Here is a 12,359-nt window from a genome sequence, read left to right as displayed (position 1 = left end):
TGAGTCTGGCAGGACTCTCAGATGCCTGGCTAGAGCATTTGGGGGTTGATGGTAGCATTCCCCATGAAAATGGAGGCACAGAAACCTGTGGGGGTATGATAAGGGAGGCACAGAAACCAGAGGTTTAATACGTTCTGCTTGGACTTTGTTGGGTATGAGGTACCTGTGGACTAGGCAAAGAAAAATGCCCATGAGGAAAATGGGAATATGGGTCTGAAGCTCAGAATTTTCTGGACTAAAGGCAGGCATTTGAGTATCATTTTCATGACAGTGGAGTAATGGTACAAGCCAGGAGCACGCTAAGCTTCTGCTTCCATGCTTTTTGAGAAGTAGGTCAGTGAACAATAATGAAAATGCTGAACATTTCTTGAGTGCTTGCTACATGCTAGGCACTATACCAGGTACTTCATGTGAATGCTTTGATCTCCCTGACTAGCGTCGTCCCCATTTTTTAACTAGGAAACTAAGGCTCAGAGAAGTTCAGAATTTGCCCAAGTGCACACAGCTAGAAAATGTCATAACTGAGGTTTGAATCCAGATGCTCTGACTCCTGATTCTGGGCTTTTTCTTCATTTCACTGAATAAACACCTCAGTTACTTGTTCTGTACAAAGGTTTTATATTTTTTCCTTCATGTAGTTTACCCCCAAGAACAGTTAAGCCTTAAAGATGAGACTAGAATTAACTGCCATTTTCCTACAAATTGTCAGCTTTCAGATCTACACTTGTTGCTGAGGTTCTCTCAGCAACAAGTATAGGTTTGTTCCTCACTACCAATGATGAGGCAGAGAGAGGAATTCCTTTGACCAATGCTAAATTAACCTCTAACTTCTCTTACAATGACCTGCGTTTCAAATCAAGTAAGCAGCTGTTCAAAGAATTCAGTTGGGGATGTGACTTGTGCAGTGCGAGTTGAAAACGCAAATCCTGTTCTGTACCTTCCTGCTTAAAGCATTTCACTGGCTCCCGTTGCCTTCAGGATAAAGTCCAAATTCCCTCCACATCTTCCCTGTTCCTCCGGTATTCTGATTGACAGAGCCAACTACTCTTACCCCAGCACAGACAACCCAGCTGTGCAGAGCTACTCACAATTCCCAAACACCACAGAGGGTCAAGCCTCTGCCTTTTTCCCCTCAACATTTTACTATGAACATGTTCGAAAATAAACTTTAACAAATTTACCAGCGAATACCTGTCTAGACACTACAATACAGTCCTATATTTGCTTTATCCTGTATCAATTCATGTGTCATCCCAATTTTATGCATTTCAAAGTAAGTTGTATACATCTGCACACTTACCCCTAAATGCTTCAGCATGCATATTATTAACTAGAGTTCCAGGTGTTACTAGTTCTTTTTTCTCTTTGTATGTAAAATTAACACACAATGAAATTTTTCCCATTGTATATAAAATTAACATACAATGAAATGCACAAATATTATGGGCCACGTATTAGTATTCTTGATATGGTAAGAAGTCACCACATACATAGTGTCTTTAAATGACATAAATGTATTCTCTTGGAAATCCAAAGTCAGCCTGGCTAGGCCAGAGTCAAGGTGTAATCAGGGCTGGTTCCTTCTGGTATCTCTGAAGGGACAATCTGTTTCTTTGTCTTTTTCACCTTCCAGAGCATTCCTTGGCTCATGACCCCTTCTTCACAGCACCAACTTCTTGCTTTCTTAGTTACATCTCCTACTCACTCTGATCCCTGCCTTCTTCTTATACAGCCCTTGTGATTACATCAGTTCCACATGGATAATGCAGGACAATCTCCCATCTCAAGATCCTCAGTTTAATCGCCTCTGCAGAGTCCTTTTTGACATCTGAAGCAGCACATTCACATCTTCCAGGAATCAGCATGTGGCCCTCTTGGAGAGCCATTGTTCAGCATGTATATTATTAACTAGAGTTCCAGGTGTTAACCTGCACATGCACATTTAATGGGTTTTTACACATGGATACATTTGTGTGACCCAAACTCCCAGCAAGATAGCGTTACCATCACGCTCAGAACATGCTCATATCCCTTTTCAGTCTGTCCCCACTCTCACCCTCACCTCCTAGAGGCAGCCACTGGTTTTTTGCCCCTTCAGAACTTCCTATAGCTGGAGTAATCCTGGAAAGTAACAAGCTTGTGGTTGCCTTGCAGTAAGTGCTCAGGAAAGGACCTGGTATAGTGCCTGACATGTAGTAAGTGCTCAGGAATGGATATGGTATAGTGCCTGACGTGTAGTAAGTGCTCAGGAAAGGACCTGGTGTAGTGCCTGGCACGTAGTAAGTGATCAGGAAAGGACCTGGTGTAGTGCCTGGCATGTAGTAAGTGCTCAGGAATGGACCTGGTGTAGTGCCTGACACGTACTAAGTGCTCAGGAAAGGACCTGGTGTAGTGCCTGACACGTAGTAAGTGCTCAGAAATGGACCTGGTGTAGTGCCTGACACGTAGTAAGTGCTCAGGAATGGACCTGGTGTAGTGCCTGACACGTAGTAAGTGCTCAGGAATGGACCTGGTGTAGTGCCTGACACGTAGTAAGTGCTCAGGAATGGACCTGGTGTAGTGCCTGGCGTGTAGCAAGTGCTCAGGAATGGACCTGTTGTCGTGCCTGGCGTGTAGTAAGTGCTCAGGAATGAACCTGGTGTAGTGCCTGTCGTTTAGTAAGTGCTCAGGAATGGAGCTGGTGTATTGCCTGGCACGTAGTAAGTGCTCAGGAATGGACCTGATGTAGTTCCTGCCACGTAGTAAGTGCTCAGGAATGGACCTGGTGTAGTGCCTGGCACGTAGTAAGCTCTCAGGAATTGACCTGGTGTAGTGCCTGGCATGTAGTAAGCGCTCAGGAATGGACCTGGTGTAGTACCTGGCTTGTAGTAAGCGCTCAGGAATGGACCTTCTGTAGTGCCTGGCATGTAGTAAGTGCTCAGGGATGGACCCGGTGTAATGCCTGGCACATAGTCAGTGCTCGGGGATGGACCCGGTGTAGTGCCTGGCACGTCGTAAGTGCTCAGGGATGGACTTGGTTTAGTGCCTGGCACGTAGTAAGTGCTCAGGAATGGACCTGCTGTAGTGCCTGGCACGTAGTAAGTGCTCAGAAATGGACCCGGTGTAGTGCCTGGCACGTAGAAAGTGCTCAGGAATGGACCCGGTGTAGTGCCTGGCACGTACTAAGTGCTCTGGAATGGACCCGGTGTAGTGCCTGGCACGTAGTAAGTGCTCAGGAATGGACCTGGTGTAGTGCCTGGCACGTACTAAGTGCTCGGGAATGGACCTGGTGTAGTGCCTGGCACGTATTCAGTTCTCAGGGATGGACCCGGTGTAGTGCCTGACACGTAGTAAGTGCTCAGGAATGTACCCGGTGTAGTGCCTGGCGTGTAGTAAGTGCTCAGGAATGGACCTGGTGTAGTGCCTGGCACGTAGTAAGTGCTCAGGAATGGACCTGCTGTAGTGCCTGGCGAGTAGTAAGTGCTCAGGAATGGACCTGGTGTAGTGCCTGGCACGTAGTAGGTGCTCAGGAATGGACCTGGTGTAGTACCTGGCGTGTAGTACCTGCTCAGGAATGGACCTGGTGTAGCGTCTGGCGAGTAGTAAGTGCTGAGGAATGGACCTGGTGTAGTGCCTGTGCTCAGGAATGGACCTGGTGTAGTGCCTGGCACATAGTAAGTGCTCAGGAATGGACCTGGTGTAGTGCCTGGCACGTAGTAAGTGCTCAGGAATGGACCTGGTGTAGTGCCTGGCACGTAGTAAGTGCTCAGGACTGGACCTGGTGTAGTGCCTGGCGTGTAGTAAGTGCTCAGGAATGGACCTGGTGTAGTGCCTGGCGTGTAGTAAGTGCTCAGGACTGGACCTGGTGTAGTGCCTGGCACGTAGTAAGTGCTCAGGACTGGACCTGGTGTAGTGCCTGGCGTGTAATAAGTGCTCAGGAATGGACCTGGTGTAGTGCCTGGCGTGTAGTAAGTGCTCAGGAATGGACCTGGTGTAGTGCCTGGCACGTAGTACGTGCTCAGGAATGGACCTGGTGTAGTGCCTGCCACGTAGTAAGTGCTCAGGAATGGACCTGGTGTAGTGCCTGGCAGTCGTAAGTGCTCAGAAATGGACCTGGTGTAGTGCCTGGCATGTAGTAAGTTCTCAGTAATAGACCTAGTGTAGTGCCTGGTGTGTAGAAAGTGCTCAGGAATGGACGTGGTGTAGAGCCTGGTGTGTAGTAAGTGCTCAGGAATGGACCCGGTGTAGTGCCTGGCACGTAGAAAGTGCTCACGAATGGATCTGGTGTAGTGCCTGGCACGTAGTAAGTGCTCAGGAATGGACCACTTGTAGTGCCTGGCACGTAGTAACTGCTCAGGAATGGACCCGGTATAGTGCCTGGCATGAAGTAAGTGCTCAGGAATGGACCTGGTGTAGTGCCTGGCACGTAGTAACTGCTCGGGAATGGACCTGGTGTAGTGCCTGGCACGTAGTAAGTGCTCGGGAATGGACCTGGTGTAGTGCCTGGCGTGTAGTAAGTGCTCGGGAATGGACCTGGTGTAGTGCCTGGCACGTAGTAAGTTCTCAGGAATGGACCTGGTGTAGTGCCTTGTGTATCATAAGTGCTCAGGAATGGACCTGGTGTAGTGCCTGGCGTGTAGTAAGTGCTCAGGAATGGACCTGGTGTACTGCCTGGCGTGTAGTAAGTGCTCGGGAATGGACCTGGTGTAGTGCCTGGCACGTAGTAAGTGCTCGGGAATGGACCTGGTGTAGTGCCTGGCACGTAGTAAGTTCTCAGGAATGGACCTGGTGTAGTGCCTTGTGTATCGTAAGTGCTCAGGAATGGACCTGGTGTAGTGCCTGGCGTGTAGTAAGTGCTCAGCAATGGACCTTCTGTAGTTCCTGGCGTGTAGTAAGTGCTCAGGAATGGACCCGGTGTAGCGCCTGGCACGTAGTAAGTGCTCAGTAATGGACCCTATGTAGCGCCTGGCACGTAGTAAGTGCTCAGGAATGGACCTGGTGTAGTTCATGGCATGTAGTAAGTGCTCAGGAATGGACCTGGTGTAGTGTCTGGCATGTACTAAGTGCTCAGGAATGGAACTGGTGTAGTGCCTGTGCTCAGGAATGGACCTGGTGTAGTGCCTGGCATGTAGTAAGTTCTCAGTAATAGACCTAGTGTAGTGCCTGGTGTGTAGAAAGTGCTCAGGAATGGACGTGGTGTAGTGCCTGGTGTGTAGTAAGTGCTCAGGAATGGACCCGGTGTAGTGCCTGGCACGTAGAAAGTGCTCACGAATGGATCTGGTGTAGTGCCTGGCACGTAGTAAGTGCTCAGGAATGGACCACTTGTAGTGCCTGGCACGTAGTAAATGCTCAGGAATGGACCCGGTATAGTGCCTGGCATGAAGTAAGTGCTCAGGAATGGACCTGGTGTAGTGCCTGGCACATAGTAACTGCTCGGGAATGGACCTGGTGTAGTGTCTGGCACGTAGTAAGTGCTCGGGAATGGACCTGGTGTAGTGCCTGGCGTGTAGTAAGTGCTCGGGAATGGACCTGGTGTAGTGCCTGGCATGTAGTAAGTTCTCAGGAATGGACCTGGTGTAGTGCCTTGTGTATCATAAGTGCTCAGGAATGGACCTGGTGTAGTGCCTGGCGTGTAGTAAGTGCTCAGGAATGGACCTGGTGTACTGCCTGGCGTGTAGTAAGTGCTCAGGAATGGACCTGGTGTAGTGCCTGGCACGTAGTAAGTTCTCAGGAATGGACCTGGTGTAGTGCCTTGTGTATCGTAAGTGCTCAGGAATGGACCTGGTGTAGTGCCTGGCGTGTAGTAAGTGCTCAGCAATGGACCTTCTGTAGTTCCTGGCGTGTAGTAAGTGCTCAGGAGTGGACCCGGTGTAGCGCCTGGCACGTAGTAAGTGCTCAGTAATGGACCCTATGTAGCGCCTGGCACGTAGTAAGTGCTCAGGAATGGACCTGGTGTAGTTCATGGCATGTAGTAAGTGCTCAGGAATGGACCTGGTGTAGTGTCTGGCATGTACTAAGTGCTCAGGAATGGAACTGGTGTAGTGCCTGTGCTCAGGAATGGACCTGGTGTAGTGCCTGGCACGTAGTAAGTGCTCAGGAATGGACCTGGTGTAGTGCCTGGCACGTAGTAAGTGCTAAGGAATGGACCTGGTGTAGTGCCTGGAACGTAGAAAGTGCTCAGGAATGGACCTGGTGTAGTGCCTGTGCTCAGGAATGGACCTTCTGTAGTGCCTGGCATGTAGTAAGTGCTAAGGAATGGACCTGCTGTAGTGCGTGGCGTGTAGTCAGTGCTCAGGAATAGACCCGGTGTAGTGCCTGGCACGTAGTCAGTGCTCAGGGATGGACCCGGTGTAGTGCCTGGCACGTAGTAAGGGCTCAGGGATGGACCTGCTGTACTGCCTGGCGTGTAGTAAGTGCTCAGGAATGGACCTGCTGTACTGCCTGGCGTGTAGTAAGCGCTCAGGAATGGACCTGGTGTAGTGCCTGGCGCGTAGTAAGCGCTCAGGAATGGAGCCGGTGTAGTGCCTGGCGTGTAGTAAGCGCTCAGGAATGGACCCGGTGTAGTGCCTGGCGTGTAGTAAGCGCTCAGGAATGGACCCGGTGTAGTGCCTGGCGTGTAGTAAGCGCTCAGGAATGGACCCGGTGTAGTGCCTGGCGTGTAGTAAGCGCTCAGGAATGGACCCGGTGTAGTGCCTGGCGTGTAGTAAGCGCTCAGGAATGGACCCGGTGTAGTGCCTGGCGCGTAGTCAGTTCTCAGGGATGGACCCGGTGTAGTGCCTGGCGCGTAGTAAGTGCTCAGGAATGGACATGGTGTAGTGCCTGGCACGTAGTAAGTGCTCAGGAATGGACCTGCTGTAGTGCCTGGCACGTAGTAAGTGCTCAGGAATGGACCTGGTGTAGTGCGGACCTGGTGTAGTGCCTGGCACGTCGTAAGTGCCCAGAAATGGACCTGGTGTAGTGCCTGGCACGTCGTAAGTGCTCAGGAATGGACCTGGTGTAGTGCATGGCACGTAGTAAGTGCTCAGGAATGGACCTGGTGTAGTTCCTGCCACGTAGTAAGTGCTCAGGAATGGACCCGGTGTAGTTCCTGCCACGTAGTAAGTGCTCAGGAATGGACCCGGTGTAGTGCCTGGCACGTAGTAAGTGCTCAGGAATGTACCTGCTGTAGTGCCTGTCACTTAGTAAGGTCTCAGGAATGGACCCGATGTAGTGCCTGGCAGTCGTAAGTGCTCAGAAATGGACCCGGTGTAGTGCCTGGCACGTAGAAAGTGCTCAGGAATGGACCTGCTGTAGTGCCTGGCACGTAGTAAGTGCTCAGGAATGGACCTGGTGTAGTGCGGACCTGGTGTAGTGCCTGGCACGTCGTAGGTGCTCAGGAATGGACCTGGTGTAGTGCATGGCACGTAGTAAGTGCTCAGGAATGGACCTGGTGTAGTTCCTGCCACGTAGTAAGTGCTCAGGAATGGACCTGGTGTAGTGCCTGGCACGTAGTAAGTGCTCAGGAATGGACCTGGTGTAGTGCCTGGCACATCGTAAGTGCTCAGGAATGGACCTGGTTTAGTGCCTGGCACGTAGTAAGTGCTCAGGAATGTACCTGCTGTAGTGCCTGGCACGTAGTAAGTGCTCAGAAATGGACCCGGTGTAGTGCCTGGCACGTAGAAAGTGCTCCGGAATGGACCCGGTGTAGTGCCTGGCACGTAGTAAGTGCTCAGGAATGGACCCGGTGTAGTGCCTGGCACGTAGTAAGTGCTCGGGAGTGGACCTGCTTTAGTGCCTGGCAGGTAGTAAGTGCTCAGGAAATGACCTGGTGTAGTGCCTGGCACGTAGTAAGTGCTCAGGAATGGACCTGGTGTAGTGCCTGGCACGTATTCAGTTCTCAGGGATGGACCCGGTGTAGTGCCTGACACGTAGTAAGTGCTCAGGAATGTACCTGGTGTAGTGCCTGGCGTGTAGTAAGTGCTCAGGAATGGACCTGGTGTAGTGCCTGTGCTCAGGAATGGACGTGGTGTAGTGCCTGGCGTGTAGTAAGTGCTCAGGAATGGACCCGGTGTAGTGCCTGGCACGTAGAAAGTGCTCACGAATGGATCTGGTGTAGTGCCTGGCACGTAGTAACTGCTCGGGAATGGACCCGGTATAGTGCCTGGCATGAAGTAAGTGCTCAGGAATGGACCTGGTGTAGTGCCTGGCACGTAGTAACTGCTCGGGAATGGTCCTGTTGTAGTGCCTGGCACGTAGTAACTGCTCGGGAATGGACCCGGTGTAGTGCCTGGCACGTAGTAAGTGCTCGGAAATGGACCCGGTGTAGTGCCTGGCACGTAGTAAGTGCTCGGGAATGGACCCCGTGTAATGCCTGGCACGTAGTAAGTGCTCGGGAATGGACCTGGTGTAGTGCCTGGCACGTAGTAACTGGTCGGGAATGGACCTGCTGTAGTGCCTGGCACGTAGTAAGTGCTCAGGAATGGACCAGCTGTACTGCCTGGCACGTAGCAAGTGCTCAGGAATGGACCTGGTGTAGTGCCTGGCACGTAGTAAGTTCTCAGGAATGGACCTGGTGTAGTGCCTTGTGTATCGTAAGTGCTCAGGAATGGACCTGGTGTAGTGCCTGGCGTGTAGTAAGTGCTCAGGAATGGACCTGGTGTAGTGCCTGGCACGTAGTAAGTGCTCAGGAATGGACCTGGTGTAGTGCCTGGCGTGTAGTAAGTGCTCAGGAATGGACCTGCTGTAGTGCCTGGCGTGTAGTAAGTGCTCAGGAATGGACCTGGTGTAGTGCCTGGCACGTAGTAAGTGCTCAGGAATGGACCTGGTGTAGTTCCTGCCACGTAGTAAGTGCTCAGGAATGGACCTGGTGTAGTGCCTGGCACGTCGTAAGTGCTCAGGAATGGACCTGGTGTAGTCCCTGTGCTCAGGAATGGACCTGGTGTAGTGTCTGTGCTCAGGAATGGACCTGGTGTAGTGCCTGTGCTCAGGAATGGACCTGGTGTAGTGCCTGGCGAGTAGTAAGTGCTCAGGAATGGACCTGGTGTAGTGCCTGGCACGTAGTAGGTGCTCAGGAATGGACCTGGTATAGTACCTGGCGTGTAGTACGTGCTCAGGAATGGACCTGGTGTAGTGCCTGGCGAGTAGTAAGTGCTGAGGAATGGACCTGGTGTAGTGCCTGTGCTCAGGAATGGACCTGCTGTAGTGCCTGGCACATAGTAAGTGCTCAGGAATGGACCTGGTGTAGTGCCTGGCACGTAGTAAGTGCTCAGGAATGGACCTGTTGTAGTGCCTGGCACGTAGTAAGTGCTCAGGACTGGACCTGGTGTAGTGCCTGGCGTGTAGTAAGTGCTCAGGAATGGACCTGGTGTAGTGCCTGTGCTCAGGAATGGACCTGGTGTAGTGCCTGGCACGTAGTAGGTGCTCAGGAATGGACCTGGTGTAGGACCTGGCGTGTAGTACGTGCTCAAGAATGGACCTAGTGTAGTGCCTGGTGAGTAGTAAGTGCTGAGGAATGGACCTGGTGTAGTGCCTGTGCTCAGGAATGGACCTGGTGTAGTGCCTGGCACATAGTAAGTGCTCAGGAATTGACCTGGTGTAGTGCCTGGCACGTAGTAAGTGCTCAGGAATGGACCTGTTGTAGTGCCTGGCACGTAGTAAGTGCTCAGGACTGTACCTGGTGTAGTGCCTGGCGTGTCGTAAGTGCTGAGGAATGGACCTGGTGTAGTGCCTGTGCTCAGGAATGGACCTGGTGTAGTGCCTGGCACGTAGTACGTGCTCAGGAATGGACCTGGTGTAGTGCCTGGCACGTAGTAAGTGCTCAGGAATGGACCTGGTGTAGTGCCTGGCACGTAGTAAGTGCTCAGGAATGGACCTGGTGTAGTGCCTGGCACGTAGTAAGTGCTCAGGAATGGACCTGGTATAGTGCCTGGCACGTAGTAAGTGCTCAGGAATGGACCTGGTGTAGTGCCTGGCACGTAGTAAGTGCTCAGGAATGGACCTGGTGTAGTGCCTGGCATGTAGTAAGTGCTCAGGAATGGACCTGGTGTAGTGCCTGGCACGTAGTAAGCTCTCAGGAATTGACCTGGTGTAGTGCCTGGCGTGTAGTAAGCGCTCAAGAATGGACCTTCTGTAGCGCCTGGCGTGTAGTAAGTGCTCAGGAATGGACCTGCTGTAGTGTGTGGCGTGTAGTCAGTGCTCAGGAATAGACCCGGTGTAGTGCCTGGCACGTAGTCAGTGCTCAGGGATGGACCCGGTGTAGTGCCTGGCACGTAGTAAGGGCTCAGTAATGGACCTGGTGTAGTGCCTGGCGTGTAGTAAGTGCTCAGGAATGGACCTGGTGTAGTGCCTGGCGTGTAGTAAGTGCTCAGGAATGGACCTGGTGTAGTGCCTGGTGCGTAGTAAGTGCTCAGGAATGGACCTGTTGTCGTGCCTGGCGTGTAGTAAGTGCTCAGGAATGGACCTGGTGTAGTGCCTGGCACGTAGTAAGTGCTCAGGACTGGACCTGGTGTAGTGCCTGGCGTGTCGTAAGTGCTGAGGAATGGACCTGGTGTAGTGCCTGGCGTGTCGTAAGTGCTGAGGAATGGACCTGGTGTAGTGCCTGTGCTCAGGAATGGACCTGGTGTAGTGCCTGGCACGTAGTACGTGCTCAGGAATGGACCTGGTGTAGTGCCTGGCACGTAGTAAGTGCTCAGGAATGGACCTGGTGTAGTGCCTGGCACGTAGTACGTGCTCAGGAATGGACCTGGTGTAGTGCCTGGCATGTAGTAAGTTCTCAGGAATAGACCTAGTGTAGTGCCTGGCGTGTAGAAAGTGCTCAGGAATGGACGTGGTGTAGTGTCTGGTGTGTAGTAAGCACTCAGGAATGGACGTGGTGTAGTGCCTGGTGTGTAGTAAGCGCTCAGGAATGGACCGGATGTAGTGCCTGGCGTGTACTAACTGCTCGGGAATGGACCCGGTGTAGTGCCTGGCACGTAGAAAGTGCTCACGAATGGATCTGGTGTAGTGTCTGGCACGTAGTAACTGCTCGGGAATGGACCTGGTGTAGTGCCTGGCACGTAGTAAGTGCTCAGGAATGGAGCCGGTGTAGTGCCTGGCACATAGAAAGTGCTCAGGAATGGACCTGGTGTAGTGCCTGGCACGTAGTAACTGCTCGGGAATGGACCTGGTGTAGTGCCTGGCACGTAGTAAGTGCTCGGGAATGGACCTGGTGTAGTGCCTGGCACGTAGTAAGTGCTCAGGAATGGACCTCTTGTAGTGCCTGGCACGTAGTAACTGCTTGGGAATGGACCCGGTGTAGTGCCTGGCACGTAGTAAGTGCTCGGGAATGGACGTGGTGTAGTGCCTGGCATGTAGTAAGTTCTCAGGAATAGACCTAGTGTAGTGCCTGGCGTGTAGAAAGTGCTCAGGAATGCACGTGGTGTAGTGCCTGGTGTGTAGTAAGCGCTCAGGAATGGACCGGATGTAGTGCCTGGTGTGTACTAAGTGCTCAGGAATGGACGTGGTGTAGTGCCTGGCACGTAGTAAGTGCTCAGGAATGGACCTGCTGTAGTGCCTGGCACGTAGTAAGTGCTCAGGAATGGACCTGGTGTAGTGCCTGGCACGTAGTAAGTGCTCAGGAATGGACCTGGTGTAGTGCCTGGCACGTAGTAAGTGCTCAGGAATGGACCTGGTGTAGTGCCTGGCACGTAGTAAGTGCTCAGGAATGGACCTGGTGTAGTGCCTGTCACGTAGTAAGTGTTCAGGAATGGACCTGCTGTAGTGCCTGGCACGTAGTAAGTGCTCAGGAATGGACCTGGTGTAGTGCCTGGCGTGTAGTAAGTGCTCAGGAATGGACCTGCTGTAGTGCCTGGCGTGTAGTAAGTGCTCAGGAATGGACCTGGTGTAGTGCCTGGTGTGTAGTAAGTGCTCAGGAATGGACCTGCTGTAGTGCCTGGTGTGTAGTAAGTGCTCAGGAATGGACCTGGTGTAGTGCCTGGCACGTAGTAAGTGCTCAGGAATTGACCCGGTGTAGTGCCTGGCGTGTAGTAAGTGCTCAGGAATGGACTTTATCTTTTGAATTTGGCTTCTCTTACTTGACACAATGTCATCAAGACTCATCCATGCTGCATGTGTCAGTATCAGTTTGTTCCTTTTTTTTTTGAGACAATCTTGCTCTGTGACCAGCCTGGAGTGCTGTGGCCCAATCTCATCTCACTGCAACTTCAACCTCCTGGGTTCAAGCGATTCTTCCGCTTCAGCCTCTTGAGTAGCTGGGACCAGAGGCACGTGCCACCACTCCCTGCTAATTTTTGTATTTTTAGTAGAGACGGGGTTTCACCATGTTGGTCAGGAAGGTCTCTATCTCTTGACCTCACAATCCGCCCACCTTGGCCTCCCAAAGTGCTGGGATTACAGGTGTGAGC

Source organism: Callithrix jacchus, chromosome 11, assembly GCF_049354715.1.
Source record: "Callithrix jacchus isolate 240 chromosome 11, calJac240_pri, whole genome shotgun sequence".
NCBI lineage: Eukaryota > Metazoa > Chordata > Mammalia > Primates > Cebidae > Callithrix > Callithrix jacchus.
This window is presented reverse-complemented; position numbering follows the sequence as displayed.